The sequence below is a fragment of the Scyliorhinus torazame genome, chromosome 11, assembly GCF_047496885.1.
Source record: "Scyliorhinus torazame isolate Kashiwa2021f chromosome 11, sScyTor2.1, whole genome shotgun sequence".
Classification (NCBI taxonomy): Eukaryota; Metazoa; Chordata; class Chondrichthyes; order Carcharhiniformes; family Scyliorhinidae; genus Scyliorhinus; species Scyliorhinus torazame.
In genome coordinates, this window is record NC_092717.1 from 256,683,684 (window position 1) to 256,701,009 (window position 17,326).

Consider the following 17,326-nt stretch of genomic DNA (forward strand, 5'->3'; position numbering starts at 1 on the left):
CGTCCGGATTACTCTCTCCCTCTCTGATGTGTCGCAGTGTCCGGAGTGCAGTGTCCAGAGCACAATGTCCACCCCCCCTCACCACCACCAAACCCCACCCCCTCACCAAACCCCTCGCACTCACCAAACTGCGCTCCGGACGCTGAGCTCCGGACACTGCGCTCCGGACGCTGCGCTCCGGACGCTGAGCTCCGGACGCTGCGCTCCGGACGCAGAGCTCCGGACGCTGAGCTCCGGACGCTGAGCTCCGGACGCTGAGCTCCGGACACTGCGGTCCGGACACTGCGGTCCGGACACTCCGTTCCGGACACTGCGCTCCGGACACTGCGCTCCGGACACTGCGCTCCGGACACTGCGCTCCGGACACTGCGCTCGGCTCCAGACACTGCGCTCCGGACACTGCGCTCCGGACACTGCGCTCCGGACACTGCGCTCGGCTCCGGACACTGCGCTCCGGGCGCTGCGCTCCGGACACTGCGCTCCGGACAGTGCGCTCCGGACAGTGCGCTTCGGACACTGCGCTCGGCTCCGGACACTGCGCTCGGCTCCGGACACTGCGCTCCGGACACTGCGCTCCGGACGCTGCGCTCCGGACGCTGCGCTCCGGACACTGCGCTCCGGACACTGAGCTCCGGACACTGAGCTCCGGACACCGCGCTCCGGACACTGCGCTCCGGACACTGCGCTCCGGACACTGCGCTCGGCTCCGGACACTGCGCTCGGCTCCGGACACTGCGCTCCGGACACTGCGCTCCGGACACTGCGCTCCGGACACTGCGCTCCGGACGCTGCGCTCCGGACGCTGCGCTCCGGACGCTGCGCTCCGGACGCTGCGCTCCGGACGCTGCGCTCCGGACACTGCGCTCCGGACATTGCGCTCCGGACATTGCGCTCCGGACACTGCGCTCCGGACACTGCGCTCCGGACACTGCGCTCCGGACACTGCGCTCGGCTCCGGACACTGCGCTCCGGGCACTGCGCTCCGGACACAGCGCTCCGGACACAGCGCTCCGGACACTGCGCTCGGCTCCAGACACTGCGCTCCGGACACTGCGCTCTGGACACTGCGCTCCGGACACTGCGCTCCGGGCACTGCGATCGGCTCCGGACACTGCGCTCCGGACACTGCGCTCGGCTCCGGACACTGCGCTCCGGACACTGCGCTCGGCTCCGGACACTGCGCTCCGGACACTGCGCTTCGGACACTGCGCTCCGGACACTGCGCTCGTCTCCGGACACTGCGCTCCGGACACTGCGCTCCGGACACTGCGTTCGGCTCCGGACACTGTGCTCCGGACACTGCGCTCCGGACACTGCGCTCCGGGCACTGCGCTCTGGACACTGCGCTCCGGACACCGCGCTCGGCTCCGGACACTGCGCTCCGGACACTGAGCTCCGGGCACTGCGCTCTGGACACTGCGCTCCGGACACTGCGCTCGGCTCCGGACACTGCGCTCCGGACACTGCGCTCCGGACACTGCGCTCCGGACACTGAGCTCAGGACACTGCGTTCGGCTCCGGACACTGTGCTCCGGGCACTGCGCTCCGGACACTGCGCTCCGGACACTGCGCTCCGGACACTGCGCTCCGGACACTGCGCTCCGGACACTGCGCTCGGCTCCGGACACTGCGCTCCGGACACTGCGCTCCGGACACTGCGCTCCGGACACTGAGCTCAGGACACTGCGTTCGGCTCCGGACACTGCGCTCCGGACACTGATCTCCGGACACTGCGCTCGCCTCCGGACATTGCGCTCCGGACACTGCGCTCCGGACACTGCGCTCGGCTCCGGACATTGCGCTCCGGACACTGCGCTCCGGACACTGCGCTCCGGACACTGCGCTCGGCTCCGGACACTGCGCTCCGGACACTGCGCTCTGGACACTGCGCTCCGGACACTGCGCTCCGGACACTGCGCTCCGGACACTGCGCTCCGGACACTGCGCTCCGGACACTGCGCTCCGGACACTGCGCTCCGGACACTGCGCTCCGGACACTGCGCTCGGCTGCGGACACTGAGATCCGGACACTGCGCTCCGGACACTGCGCTCGGCTCCGGACACTGCGCTCCGGACACTGCGCTCGGCTCCGGACACTGCGCTCCGGACACTGAGCTCCGGACGCTGAGCTCGGCTCCGGACACTGCGCTCCGGACACTGCGCTCCGGGCACTGCGCTCCGGACACTGCGCTCGGCTCCGGACACTGCGCTCCGGACACTGCGCTCCGGACACTGCGCTCCGGACACTGCAGCTCGGCTCCGGACACTGCGCTCCGGACGCTGCGCTCCGGACACTGCGTTCGGCTCCGGACACTGTGCTCCGGACACTGCGCTCCGGACACTGCGCTCCGGACACTGCGTTCGGCTCCGGACACTGTGCTCCGGACACTGCGCTCCGGACACTGCGCTCCGGACACTGCGCTCCGGACACTGCGCGCCGGGCACTGCGCTCTGGACACTGCGCTCCGGACACTGCGCTCGGCTCCGGACACTGCGCTCCGGACACTGCGCTCGGCTCCGGACACTGCGCTCCGGACACTGCGCTCCGGACACTGCGCTCCGGACACTGCGTTCGGCTCCGGACACTGCGCTCCGGGCACTGCGATCGGCTCCGGACACTGCGCTGCGGACACTGCGCTCCGGACACTGCGCTCGGCTCCGGACACTGCGCTCCGGACACTGCGCTCCGGACACTGCGCTCGGCTCCGGACATTGCGCTCCGGACACTGCGCTCCGGACACTGCGCTCGGCTCCGGACATTGCGCTCCGGACACTGTGCTCCGGACACTGCGCTCGGCTCCGGACACTGCGCTCCGGACACTGCGCTCCGGACACTGCGCTCGGCTCCGGACATTGCGCTCCGGACACTGCGCTCCGGACACTGCGCTCGGCTCCGGACACTGCGCTCCGGACACTGCGCTCTGGACACTGCGCTCCGGACACTGCGCTCCGGACACTGCGCTCCGGACACTGCGCTCCGGGCACTGCGCTCCGGACACTGCGCTCCGGACACTGCGCTCCGGACACTGCGCTCCGGACACTGCGCTCCGGGCACTGCGCTCGGCTCCGGGCACTGCGCTCGGCTCCGGACACTGAGCTCCGGACACTGCGCTCCGGACACTGCGCTCCGGACACTGCGCTCGGCTCCGGACACTGCGCTCCGGACACTGCGCTCGGCTCCGGACACTGCGCTCGGCTCCGGACACTGAGCTCCGGACACTGCGCTCCGGGCACTGCGCTCCGGACACTGCGCTCGGCTCCGGACACTGCGCTCCGGACATTGCCCTTCGGACACTGCGCTTCGGACACTGCGCTTGGCTCCGGACACTGCGCTCCGGACACTGCGCTCGGCTCCGGACACTGCGCTCCGGACACTGCGCTCGGCTCCGGACACTGCGCTCCGGGCACTGCGCTCGGCTCCGGACACTGCACACCGGGCACTGCGCTCCGGACACTGCGCTCCGGACACTGCGCTCGGCTCCGGACACTCCGCTCCAGACACTGCGCTCGGCTCCGGACACTGCGCTTGGCTCCGGACACTGCGCTCCGGACACTGCGCTCCGGACACTGCGCTCCGGACACTGCGCTCCGGACACTGCGCTACGGACACTGCGCTCGGCTACGGACACTGCGCTCCGGACACTGCGCTCGGCTCCGGACACTGCGCTCCGGGCACTGCGCTCCGGACACTGCGCTCGGCTCCGGACACTGCGCTCCGGACACTGCGCTCTGGACACTGCGCTTCGGGCACTGCGCTCCGGACACTGCGCTCCGGACACTGCGCTCCGGACACTGCGCTCCGGACACTGCGCTCGGCTCCGGACACTGCGCTCCGGACACTGCGCTCTGGACACTGCGCTCCGGACACTGCGCTCGGCTCCAGACACTGCGCTCCGGACACTGCGCTCCGGACACTGAGCTCGGCTCCAGACACTGTGCTCCGGACACTGCGCTCCGGGCACTGCAATCGGCTCCGGACACTGCGCTCCGGACACTGCGCTCCGGACACTGCGCTCCGGACACTGCGCTCGGCTCCGGACACTGCGCTCCGGACACTGCGCTCCGGACACTGCGCTCCGGGCACTGCGCTCGGCTCCGGACACTGCGCTCCGGACACTGCGCTCCGGACACTGCGCTCCGGACACTGCGCTCAGGACACTGCGTTCGGCTTCGGACACTGCGCTCGGCTCCGGACACTGCGCTCGGCTCCGGACACTGCGCTCCGGACACTGCGCTCGGCTCCGGACACTGCGCTCCGGACACTGCGCTCAGGACACTGCGCTCGGCTCCGGACACTGCGCTCCGGACACTGCGCTCAGGACACTGCGCTCGGCTCCGGACACTGCGCTCCGGACACTGAGCTCAGGACACTGCGTTCGGCTCCGGACACTGAGCTCCGGACACTGAGCTCGGCTCCGGACACTGAGCTCGGCTCCGGACACTGAGCTCGGCTCCGGACACTGAGCTCGGCTCCGGACACTGCGCTCAGGGCACTGCGCTCCGGACACTGCGCTCGGCTCCGGACACTGAGCTCTGCTCCGGACACTGCGCTCCGGACACTGCGCTCCGGACACTGAGCTCAGGACACTGAGCTCAGGACACTGCGTTCGGCTCCGGACACTGAGCTCCGGACACTGAGCTCGGCTCCGGACACTGAGCTCCGTACACTGCGCTCCGGACACTGAGCTCGGCTCCGGACACTGAGCTCGGCTCCGGACACTGCGCTCGGCTCCGGACACTGAGCTCCGGACACTGAGCTCGGCTCCGGACACTGCGCTCCGGACACTGCGCTCCGGACACTGAGCTCGGCTCCGGACACCGCGCTCCGGACACTGCGCTCCGGACACTGAGCTCGGCTCCGGACACTGAGCTCTGCTCCGGACACTGCGCTCCGGACACTGCGATCGGCTCCGGACACTGAGCTCCGGACACTGCGCTCCGGACACTGAGCTCTGCTCCGGACACTGAGCTCTGCTCCGGACACTGCGCTCCGGACACTGCGATCGGCTCCGGACACTGAGCTCCGGACACTGCGCTCCGGACACTGAGCTCGGCTCCGGACACTGAGCTCTGCTCCGGACACTGCGCTCCGGACACTGCGCACCGGGCACTGCGCTCGGCTCCGGACACTGCGCTCCGGACACTGCGCTCCGGACACTGCGCTCCAGACACTGCGCTCCGGACACTGCGCTCGGCTCCGGACACTGCGCTCCGGACACTGCGCTCCGGCCACTGCGCTCGGCTCTGGACACTGAGCTCCGGACACTGCGCTCGGCTCCGGACACTGCGCTCCGGACACTGCGCTCGGCTCCGGACACTGCGCTCCGGACACTGCGCTCGGCTCCGGACACTGCGCTCCGGGCACTGCGCTCGGCTCTGTACACTGCGCACCGGGCACTGCGCTCGGCTCCGGACACTGCGCTCCGGACACTGCGCTCCGGACACTGCGCTCCGGACACTGCGCTCCGGACACTGCGCTCCGGACACTGCGCTCCGGACACTGCGCTCGGCTCCGGACACTGCGCTCCGGACACTGCGCTCCGGACACTGCGCTCCGGGCACTGCGCTCGGCTCCGGACACTGCGCTCCGGACACTGCGCTCGGCTCCGGACACTGCGCTCCGGACACTGCGCTCCAGACACTGCGCTCCGGACACTGCGCTCGGCTCCGGACACTGCGCTCCGGACACTGCGCTCCGGACACTGCGCTCCGGGCACTGCGCTCCGGGCACTGCGCTCCGGGCACTGCGCTCCGGGCACTGCGCTCGGCTCCGGACACTGCGCTCGGCTCCGGACACTGCGCTCCGGACACTGCGCTCCGGACACTGCGCTCCGGACACCGCGCTCCGGACACCGAGCTCCGGACACTGCGCTCCGGACACTGAGCTCCGGACACTGCGCTCCGGACACTGCGCTCCGGACACTGCGCTCCGGACACTGCGCTCCGGGCACTGCGCTCCGGGCACTGCAATCGGCTCCGGACACTGCGCTCCGGACACTGCGCTCCGGACACTGCGCTCGGCTCCGGACACTGCGCTCGGCAAGGGCACTGCGCTCGGCTCCGGACACTGCGCACCGGACACTGCGCTCCGGGCACTGCGCTCGGCTCCGGACACTGCGCTCCGGACACTGCGCTCCGGACACTGCGCTCAGGACACTGCGTTCGGCTTCGGACACTGCGCTCCGGACACTGCGTTCGGCTCCAGACACTGCGCTCCGGGCACTGCGCTCCGGGCACTGCGCTCCGGACACTGCGCTCCGGACACTGCGCTCCGGACACTGCGCTCCGGACACTGCGCTCCGGACACTGCGCTCCGGACACTGCGCTCGGCTCCGGACACTGCGCTCGGCAAGGGCACTGCGCTCGGCTCCGGACACTGCGCACCGGACACTGCGCTCCGGGCACTGCGCTCGGCTCTGGACACTGCGCTCCGGACACTGCGCTCCGGACACTGCGCTCAGGACACTGCGCTCGGCTCCGGACACTGCGCTCCGGACACTGCGCTCGGCTCCGGACACTGCGCTCCGGGCACTGCGCTCGGCTCTGTACACTGCGCACCGGGCACTGCGCTCGGCTCCGGACACTGCGCTCCGGACACTGCGCTCCGGACACTGCGCTCCGGACACTGCGCTCCGGACACTGCGCTCCGGACACTGCGCTCCGGACACTGCGCTCGGCTCCGGACACTGCGCTCCGGACACTGCGCTCCGGACACTGCGCTCCGGGCACTGCGCTCGGCTCCGGACACTGCGCTCCGGACACTGCGCTCGGCTCCGGACACTGCGCTCCGGACACTGCGCTCCAGACACTGCGCTCCGGACACTGCGCTCGGCTCCGGACACTGCGCTCCGGACACTGCGCTCCGGACACTGCGCTCCGGGCACTGCGCTCCGGGCACTGCGCTCCGGGCACTGCGCTCCGGGCACTGCGCTCGGCTCCGGACACTGCGCTCGGCTCCGGACACTGCGCTCCGGACACTGCGCTCCGGGCACTGCGCTCCGGACACTGCGCTCGGCTCCGGACACTGCGCTCCGGGCACTGCGCTCCGGACACTGCGCTCCGGACACTGCGCTCCGGACACTGCGCTCCGGACACTGCGCTCCGGGCACTGCGCTCCGGGCACTGCGCTCGGCTCCGGACACTGCGCTCCGGACACTGCGCTCCGGACACTGCGCTCGGCTCCGGACACTGCGCTCCGGACACTGCGCTCCGGGCACTGCGCTCGGCTCCGGACACTGCGCTCCGGACACTGCGCTCGGCTCCGGACACTGCGCTCCGGACACTGCGCTCCAGACACTGCGCTCCGGACACTGCGCTCGGCTCCGGACACTGCGCTCCGGACACTGCGCTCCGGACACTGCGCTCCGGGCACTGCGCTCCGGGCACTGCGCTCCGGGCACTGCGCTCGGCTCCGGACACTGCGCTCGGCTCCGGACACTACGCTCCGGGCACTGCGCTCCGGACACTGCGCTCGGCTCCGGACACTGCGCTCCGGGCACTGCGCTCCGGACACTGCGCTCCGGGCACTGCGCTCCGGACACTGCGCTCGGCTCCGGACACTGCGCTCCGGGCACTGCGCTCCGGACACTGCGCTCGGCTCCGGACACTGCGCTCCGGGCACTGCGCTCCGGACACTGCGCTCCGGACACTGCGCTCCGGACACTGCGCTCCGGACACTGCGCTCCGGGCACTGCGCTCCGGGCACTGCGCTCGGCTCCGGACACTGCGCTCCGGACACTGCGCTCCGGACACTGCGCTCCGGACACTGCGCTCCGGACACTGCGCTCGGCTCCAGACACTGCGCTCCGGACACTGCGCTCCGGACACTGAGCTCCGGACACTGAGCTCGTCTCCGGACACTGCGCTCCGGACACTGCGCTCCGGACACTGCGCTCCGGACACTGCGCTCCGGACACTGCGCTCCGGACACTGCGCTCCGGACACTGCGCTCCGGACACTGCGCTCCGGACACTGCGCTCCGGACACTGCGCTCCGGACACTGCGCTCCGGACACTGCGCTCCGGACACCGCGCTCCGGACACCGAGCTCCGGACACTGCGCTCCGGACACTGAGCTCCGGACACTGCGCTCCAGACACTGCGCTCCGGACACTGCGCTCCGGACACTGCGCTCCGGGCACTGCGCTCCGGGCACTGCAATCGGCTCCGGACACTGCGCTCCGGACACTGCGCTCCGGACACTGCGCTCGGCTCCGGACACTGCGCTCGGCAAGGGCACTGCGCTCGGCTCCGGACACTGCGCACCGGACACTGCGCTCCGGGCACTGCGCTCGGCTCCGGACACTGCGCTCCGGACACTGCGCTCCGGACACTGCGCTCAGGACACTGCGTTCGGCTTCGGACACTGCGCTCCGGACACTGCGTTCGGCTCCAGACACTGCGCTCCGGGCACTGCGCTCCGGGCACTGCGCTCCGGACACTGCGCTCCGGACACTGCGCTCCGGACACTGCGCTCCGGACACTGCGCTCCGGACACTGCGCTCCGGACACTGCGCTCGGCTCCGGACACTGCGCTCGGCAAGGGCACTGCGCTCGGCTCCGGACACTGCGCACCGGACACTGCGCTCCGGGCACTGCGCTCGGCTCTGGACACTGCGCTCCGGACACTGCGCTCCGGACACTGCGCTCAGGACACTGCGCTCCGGACACTGCGTTCGGCTCAAGACACTGCGCTCCGGACACTGCGCTCGGCAAGGGCACTGCGCTCGGCTCCGGACACTGCGCACCGGACACTGCGCTCCGGGCACTGCGCTCGGCTCCGGACACTGCGCTCCGGACACTGCGCTCCGGACACTGCGCTCAGGACACTGCGCTCCGGACACTGCGTTCGGCTCCAGACACTGCGCTCCGGACACTGCGCTCCGGACACTGCGCTCCGGGCACTGCGCTCCGGACACTGCGCTCCGGACACTGAGCTCAGGACACTGAGCTCAGGACACTGCGTTCGGCTCCGGACACTGCGCTCCGGACACTGCGCTCGGCTCCGGACACTGCGCTCCGGACACTGCGCTCGGCTCCGGACACTGCGCTCGGCTCCGGACACTGCGCTTCGGACACTGCGCTCCGGACACTGCGATCGGCTCCGGACACTGCGCTCCGGACACTGCGCTCCGGACACTGCGCTCCGGACACTGCGCTCCGGACACTGCGCTCGGCTCCGGACACTGCGCTCCGGACACTGAGCTCCGGACACTGCGCTCCGGACACTGCGTTCGGCTCCAGACACTGCGCTCCGGACACTGCGCTCCGGGCACTGCGCTCCGGACACTGCGCTCCGGACACTGCGCTCCGGACACTGCGCTCCGGACACTGCGCTCGGCTCCGGACACTGCGCTCCGGACACTGAGCTCCGGACACTGCGCTCCGGACACTGCGTTCGGCTCCAGACACTGCGCTCCGGACACTGCGCTCCGGGCACTGCGCTCCGGACACTGCGCTCCGGACACTGCACTCCGGACACTGCGCTCGGCAAGGGCACTGCGCTCGGCTCCGGACACTGCGCACCGGACACTGCGCTCCGGGCACTGCGCTCGGCTCCGGACACTGCGCTCCGGACACTGCGCTCCGGACACTGCGCTCAGGACACTGCGCTCCGGACACTGCGTTCGGCTCCGGACACTGCGCTCCGGACACTGCGCTCCGGACACTGCGTTCGGCTCCAGACACTGCGCTCCAGACACTGCGCTCCAGACACTGCGCTCCGGGCACTGCGCTCCGGACACTGCGCTCCGGACACTGCGCTCGGCTCCGGACACTGCGTTCGGCTCCAGACACTGCGCTCCGGACACTGCGCTCCGGGCACTGCGCTCCGGACACTGCGCTCCGGACACTGCGCTCCGGACACTGCGCTCGGCTCCGGACACTGCGCTCGGCAAGGGCACTGCGCTCGGCCCCGGACACTGCGCACCGGACACTGCGCTCCGGGCACTGCGCTCGGCTCCGGACACTGCGCTCCGGACACTGCGCTCCGGACACTGCGCTCAGGACACTGCGCTCCGGACACTGCGTTCGGCTCCGGACACTGCGCTCCGGACGCTGCGCTCCGGACACTGCGTTCGGCTCCAGACACTGCGCTCCGGACACTGCGCTCCGGACACTGCGCTCCGGGCACTGCGCTCCGGACACTGCGCTCCGGACACTGAGCTCAGGACACTGCGTTCGGCTCCGGACACTGCGCTCCGGACACTGCGCTCGGCTCCGGACACTGCGCTCCGGACACTGCGCTCGGCTCCGGACACTGCGCTCGCCTCCGGACACTGCGCTCCGGACACTGCGCTCCGGACACTGCGTTCGGCTCCGGACACTGCGCTCCGGACGCTGCGCTCCGGACACTGCGTTCGGCTCCAGACACTGCGCTCCGGACACTGCGCTCCGGACACTGCGCTCCGGACACTGCGCTCCGGACACTGCGCTCCGGACACTGCGCTCGGCTCCAGACACTGCGCTCCGGACACTGCGCTCCGGACACTGAGCTCCGGACACTGAGCTCGTCTCCGGACACTGCGCTCCGGACACTGCGCTCCGGACACTGCGCTCCGGACACTGCGCTCCGGACACTGCGCTCCGGACACTGCGCTCCGGACACTGCGCTCCGGACACTGCGCTCCGGACACTGCGCTCCGGACACTGCGCTCCGGACACCGCGCTCCGGACACCGAGCTCCGGACACTGCGCTCCGGACACTGAGCTCCGGACACTGCGCTCCAGACACTGCGCTCCGGACACTGCGCTCCGGACACTGCGCTCCGGGCACTGCGCTCCGGGCACTGCAATCGGCTCCGGACACTGCGCTCCGGACACTGCGCTCCGGACACTGCGCTCGGCTCCGGACACTGCGCTCGGCAAGGGCACTGCGCTCGGCTCCGGACACTGCGCACCGGACACTGCGCTCCGGGCACTGCGCTCGGCTCCGGACACTGCGCTCCGGACACTGCGCTCCGGACACTGCGCTCAGGACACTGCGTTCGGCTTCGGACACTGCGCTCCGGACACTGCGTTCGGCTCCAGACACTGCGCTCCGGGCACTGCGCTCCGGGCACTGCGCTCCGGACACTGCGCTCCGGACACTGCGCTCCGGACACTGCGCTCCGGACACTGCGCTCCGGACACTGCGCTCGGCTCCGGACACTGCGCTCGGCAAGGGCACTGCGCTCGGCTCCGGACACTGCGCACCGGACACTGCGCTCCGGGCACTGCGCTCGGCTCTGGACACTGCGCTCCGGACACTGCGCTCCGGACACTGCGCTCAGGACACTGCGCTCCGGACACTGCGTTCGGCTCAAGACACTGCGCTCCGGACACTGCGCTCGGCAAGGGCACTGCGCTCGGCTCCGGACACTGCGCACCGGACACTGCGCTCCGGGCACTGCGCTCGGCTCCGGACACTGCGCTCCGGACACTGCGCTCCGGACACTGCGCTCAGGACACTGCGCTCCGGACACTGCGTTCGGCTCCAGACACTGCGCTCCGGACACTGCGCTCCGGACACTGCGCTCCGGGCACTGCGCTCCGGACACTGCGCTCCGGACACTGAGCTCAGGACACTGAGCTCAGGACACTGCGTTCGGCTCCGGACACTGCGCTCCGGACACTGCGCTCGGCTCCGGACACTGCGCTCCGGACACTGCGCTCGGCTCCGGACACTGCGCTCGGCTCCGGACACTGCGCTTCGGACACTGCGCTCCGGACACTGCGATCGGCTCCGGACACTGCGCTCCGGACACTGCGCTCCGGACACTGCGCTCCGGACACTGCGCTCCGGACACTGCGCTCGGCTCCGGACACTGCGCTCCGGACACTGAGCTCCGGACACTGCGCTCCGGACACTGCGTTCGGCTCCAGACACTGCGCTCCGGACACTGCGCTCCGGGCACTGCGCTCCGGACACTGCGCTCCGGACACTGCGCTCCGGACACTGCGCTCCGGACACTGCGCTCGGCTCCGGACACTGCGCTCCGGACACTGAGCTCCGGACACTGCGCTCCGGACACTGCGTTCGGCTCCAGACACTGCGCTCCGGACACTGCGCTCCGGGCACTGCGCTCCGGACACTGCGCTCCGGACACTGCACTCCGGACACTGCGCTCGGCAAGGGCACTGCGCTCGGCTCCGGACACTGCGCACCGGACACTGCGCTCCGGGCACTGCGCTCGGCTCCGGACACTGCGCTCCGGACACTGCGCTCCGGACACTGCGCTCAGGACACTGCGCTCCGGACACTGCGTTCGGCTCCGGACACTGCGCTCCGGACACTGCGCTCCGGACACTGCGTTCGGCTCCAGACACTGCGCTCCAGACACTGCGCTCCAGACACTGCGCTCCGGGCACTGCGCTCCGGACACTGCGCTCCGGACACTGCGCTCGGCTCCGGACACTGCGTTCGGCTCCAGACACTGCGCTCCGGACACTGCGCTCCGGGCACTGCGCTCCGGACACTGCGCTCCGGACACTGCGCTCCGGACACTGCGCTCGGCTCCGGACACTGCGCTCGGCAAGGGCACTGCGCTCGGCCCCGGACACTGCGCACCGGACACTGCGCTCCGGGCACTGCGCTCGGCTCCGGACACTGCGCTCCGGACACTGCGCTCCGGACACTGCGCTCAGGACACTGCGCTCCGGACACTGCGTTCGGCTCCGGACACTGCGCTCCGGACGCTGCGCTCCGGACACTGCGTTCGGCTCCAGACACTGCGCTCCGGACACTGCGCTCCGGACACTGCGCTCCGGGCACTGCGCTCCGGACACTGCGCTCCGGACACTGCGCTCCGGACACTGAGCTCAGGACACTGCGTTCGGCTCCGGACACTGCGCTCCGGACACTGCGCTCGGCTCCGGACACTGCGCTCGCCTCCGGACACTGCGCTCCGGACACTGCGCTCCGGACACTGCGCTCCGGACACTGCGATCGGCTCCGGACACTGCGCTCCGGACACTGCGATCGGCTCCGGACACTGCGCTCCGGACACTGCGCTCCGGACACTGCGCTCCTGACACTGAGCTCCGGACACTGCGCTCCGGACACTGAGCTCCGGACACTGCGCTCGGCTCCGGACACTGCGCTCCGGACACTGCGCTCCGGACACTGAGCTCCGGACACTGCGCTCCGGACACTGCGATCGGCTCCGGACACTGCGCTCCGGACACTGCGCTCGGCTCCGGACACTGAGCTCCGGACACTGCGTTCGGCTCCGGACACTGCGCTCCGGACACTGCGCTCCGGACACTGCGCTCCGGACACTGCGCTCCGGACACTGCGCTCCGGACACTGCGCTCGGCTCTGGACACTGAGCTCCGGACACTGCGCTCGGCTCCGGACACTGCGCTCCGGACACGGCGCTCGGCTCCGGACACTGCGCTCCGGACACTGCGCTCGGCTCCGGACACTGCGCTCCGGGCACTGCGCTCGGCTCTGGACACTGCGCACCGGGCACTGCGCTCGGCTCCGGACACTGCGCTCCGGACACTGCGCTCCGGACACTGAGCTCCGGACACTGAGGTCCGGAGGCTGCGCTCCGGACACTGAGCTCCGGACACTGCGCTCCGGACGCTGAGCTCCGGACACTGCGCTCGGCTCCGGACACTGCGCTCCGGACACTGCGCTCCGGACACTGCGCTCGGCTCCGGACACTGCGCTCCGGAGACTGCGCTCCAGACACTGCGCTCCGGACACTGCGCTCCGGACACTGCGATCGGCTCCGGACACTGCGCTCCGGACACTGCGCTCTGGACACTGCGCTCCGGACACTGAGGTCCGGAGGCTGCGCTCCGGACACTGAGCTCCGGACACTGCGCTCCGGACGCTGAGCTCCGGACACTGCGCTCGGCTCCGGACACTGCGCTCCGGACACTGCGCTCTGGACACTGAGCTCCGGACACTGAGGTCCGGAGGCTGCGCTCCGGACACTGAGCTCCGGACACTGCGCTCCGGACGCTGAACTCCGGACGCTGAGCTCGGCTCCGGACACTGCGCTCCGGACATTGCGCTCCGGACACTGCGCTCCGGACACTGCGCTCGGCTCCGGACACTGCGCTCCGGACACTGCGCTCCAGACACTGCGCTCCGGACACTGCGCTCGGCTCCGGACACTGCGCTCCGGACACTGCGCTCTGGACACTGCGCTCCGGACACTGCGCTCGGCTCCGGACACTGCGCTCCGGACACTGCGCTCCGGACACTGCGTTCGGCTCCGGACACTGTGCTCCGGACACTGCGCTCGGCTCCGGACACTGCGCTCCGGACACTGCGCTCCGGACACTGCGCTCTGGACACTGCGCTCCGGACACTGCGCTCCGGGCACTGCGCTTCGGACACTGCGCTCCGGACACTGCGCTCCGGACACTGCGCTCGGCTCCGGACACTGCGCTCCGGACACTGCGCTCCGGACACTGCGCTCTGGACACTGCGCTCCGGACACTGCGCTCCGGGCACTGCGCTTCGGACACTGCGCTCCGGACACTGCGCTCGGCTCCGGACACTGAGGTCCGGACACTGAGGTCCGGACGCTGCGCTCGGCTCTGGACACTGCGCTCCGGACACTGCGCTCGGCTCCGAAAATTGCGCTCCGGACACTGCGCTCCGGACACTGAGCTCCGGACACTGAGGTCCGGGCACTGCGCTCCGGGCACTGCGCTCCGGACACTGCGCTCGGCTCCGAAAATTGCGCTCCAGACACTGCGCTCCGGACACTGAGCTCCGGACACTGAGGTCCGGACGCTGCGCTCCGGACGCTGAGCTCCGGACACTGCGCTCGGCTCTGGACACTGCGCTCCGGACACTGCGCTCCGGGCACTGCGCTCCGGACACTGCGCTCGGCTCCGGACACTGCGCTCCGGACACTGCGCTCGGCTCCGGACACTGCGCTCCGGACACTTCGCTCCGGACACTGCGATCGGCTCCGGACACTGCGCTCCGGGCACTGCGCTCCGGGCACTGCGCTCCGGACACTGCGCTCGGCTCCGGACACTGCGCTCCGGACACTGCGCTCCGGACACTGCGCTCCGGACACTGCGCTCGGCTCCGGACACTGAGCTCCGGACACTGCGCTCCGGACACTGCGCTCCGGACACTGCGGTCCGGACACTGCGCTCCGGACACTGCGCTCCGGACACTGCGCTCCGGACACTGCGCTCCGGACACTGCGCTCCGGACACTGCGCTCGGCTCCGGACACTGAGCTCCGGACACTGCGCTCCGGACACTGCGCTCGGCTCCGGACACTGCGCTCCGGACACTGTGCTCCGGACTCTTCGCTCCGGACACTTCGCTCCGGACACTGCGCTCGGCTCCGGACACTGCGCTCCGGACACTGCGCTCGGCTCCGGACACTGCGCTCCGGACACTGCGCTCCGGACACTGTGCTCCGGGCACTGCGTTCCGGACACTGCGCTCGGCTCCGGACACTGCGCTCCAGACACTGCGCTCCGGACACTACGATCGGCTCCGGACACTGCGCTCCGGGCACTGCGCTCCGGGCACTGCGCTCCGGACACTGCGCTCCGGACGCTGCGCTCGGCTCCGGACACTGCGCTCCGGACACTGCGCTCCGGGCACTGCGCTCCGGGCCCTGCGCTCGGCTCTGGACACTGAGCTCCGGGCACTGCGCTCCGGACACTGAGCTCCGGACACTGCGCTCCGGACACTGCGCTCGGGACACTGCGCTCCGGACACTGCGCTCCGGACACTGCGCTCCGGACACTGAGCTCAGGACACTGCGTTCGGATCCGGACACTGCGCTCCGGACACTGCGCTCCGGACACTGCGCTCCGGACACTGCGCTCGGCTCCAGACACTGAGCTCTGCTCCGGACACTGCGTTCCGGACACTGAGCTCTGGACACTGCGCTCCGGACACTGAGCTCCGGACACTGCTCTCCGGACACTGCGCTCCGGACACTGCGCTCGGCTCTGGACACTGAGCTCCGGACACTGCGCTTGGCTCCGGACACTGAGCTCTGCTCCGGACACTGCGTTCCGGACACTGAGCTCTGGACACTGCGCTCCGGACACTGCGCTCCGGACACTGCGCTCCGGACACTGCGCTCGGCTCTGGACACTGCGCTCCGGACACTGCTCTCCGGACACTGCGCTCCGGACACTGCGCTCGGCTCTGGAAACTGAGCTCCGGACACTGCGCTCGGCTCCGGACACTGCGCTCCGGACACTGCGCTCCGGACACTGCGCTCCAGACACTGCGCTCGGCTCTGGACACTGAGCTCCTGACACTGCGCTCGGCTGCGGACACTGCGCTCCGGACACTGCGCTCGGCTCCGGACACTGCGCTCCGGACACTGCGCTGCGGACACTGCGCTCCGGACACTGCGCTCGGCTCTGGACACTGCGCTCCGGACACTGCTCTCCGGACACTGCGCTCCGGACACTGCGCTCGGCTCTGGACACTGAGCTCCGGACACTGCGCTCGGCTCCGGACACTGCGCTCCGGACACTGCGCTCGGCTCCGGACACTGCGCTCCGGACACTGCGCTCCGGACACTGCGCTCGGCTCCGGACACTGCGCTCCGGACACTGCGCTCCGGACACTGCGCTCGGCTCCGGACACTGCGCTCCGGACACTGCGCTCGGCTCTGGACACTGAGCTCCGGACACTGAGCTCCGGACACTGAGCTCCGGACACTGAGCTCCGGACACTGAGCTCCGGACACTGCGCTCGGCTCCGGACACTGCGCTCGGCTCCGGACACTGCACTCGGCTCCGGACACTGCGCTCGGCTCCGGACACTGCGCTCTGGACACTGAGCTCCGGACACTGCGCTCTGGACACTGAGCTCCGGACACTGCGCTCGGCTCCGGACACTGCGCTCCGGACACTGCGCTCGGCTCCGGACACTGCGCTCCGGACACTGCGCTGCGGACACTGCGCTCCGGACACTGCGCTCCGGACACTGCGCTCGGCTCTGGACACTGCGCTCCGGACACTGCTCTCCGGACACTGCGCTCCGGACACTGCGCTCGGCTCTGGACACTGAGCTCCGGACGCTGCGCTCCGGACGCTGAGCTCCGGAAGCTGAGCTCCGGACACTGCGCTCGGCTCTGGACACTGCGCTCCGGACACTGCGCTCCAGACACTGCGCTCGGCTCCGGACATTGCGCTCCGGACACTGCGCTCCGGGCACTGCGCTCCGGGCACTGCGCTCCGGACACTGCGCTTCGGACACTGCGCTTCGGACACTGCGCTCCGGACACTGCGCTCGGCTCCGGACACTGAGCTCTGCTCCGGACACTGAGCTCCGGACACTGCGCTCCGGACACTGCGCTCCGGACACTGCGCTCCGGACACTGCGCTCCGGACACT

The 17,326-nt window shown here is 70.8% G+C and overlaps 1 protein-coding gene across 1 annotated transcript in view; it reads right to left on the reverse strand.

Annotated features, from left to right (window-relative positions):
• sspo (SCO-spondin) overlaps positions 1-17,326 on the reverse strand; it is a 1,206,999-nt gene that overhangs the window by 582,481 nt on the left and 607,192 nt on the right.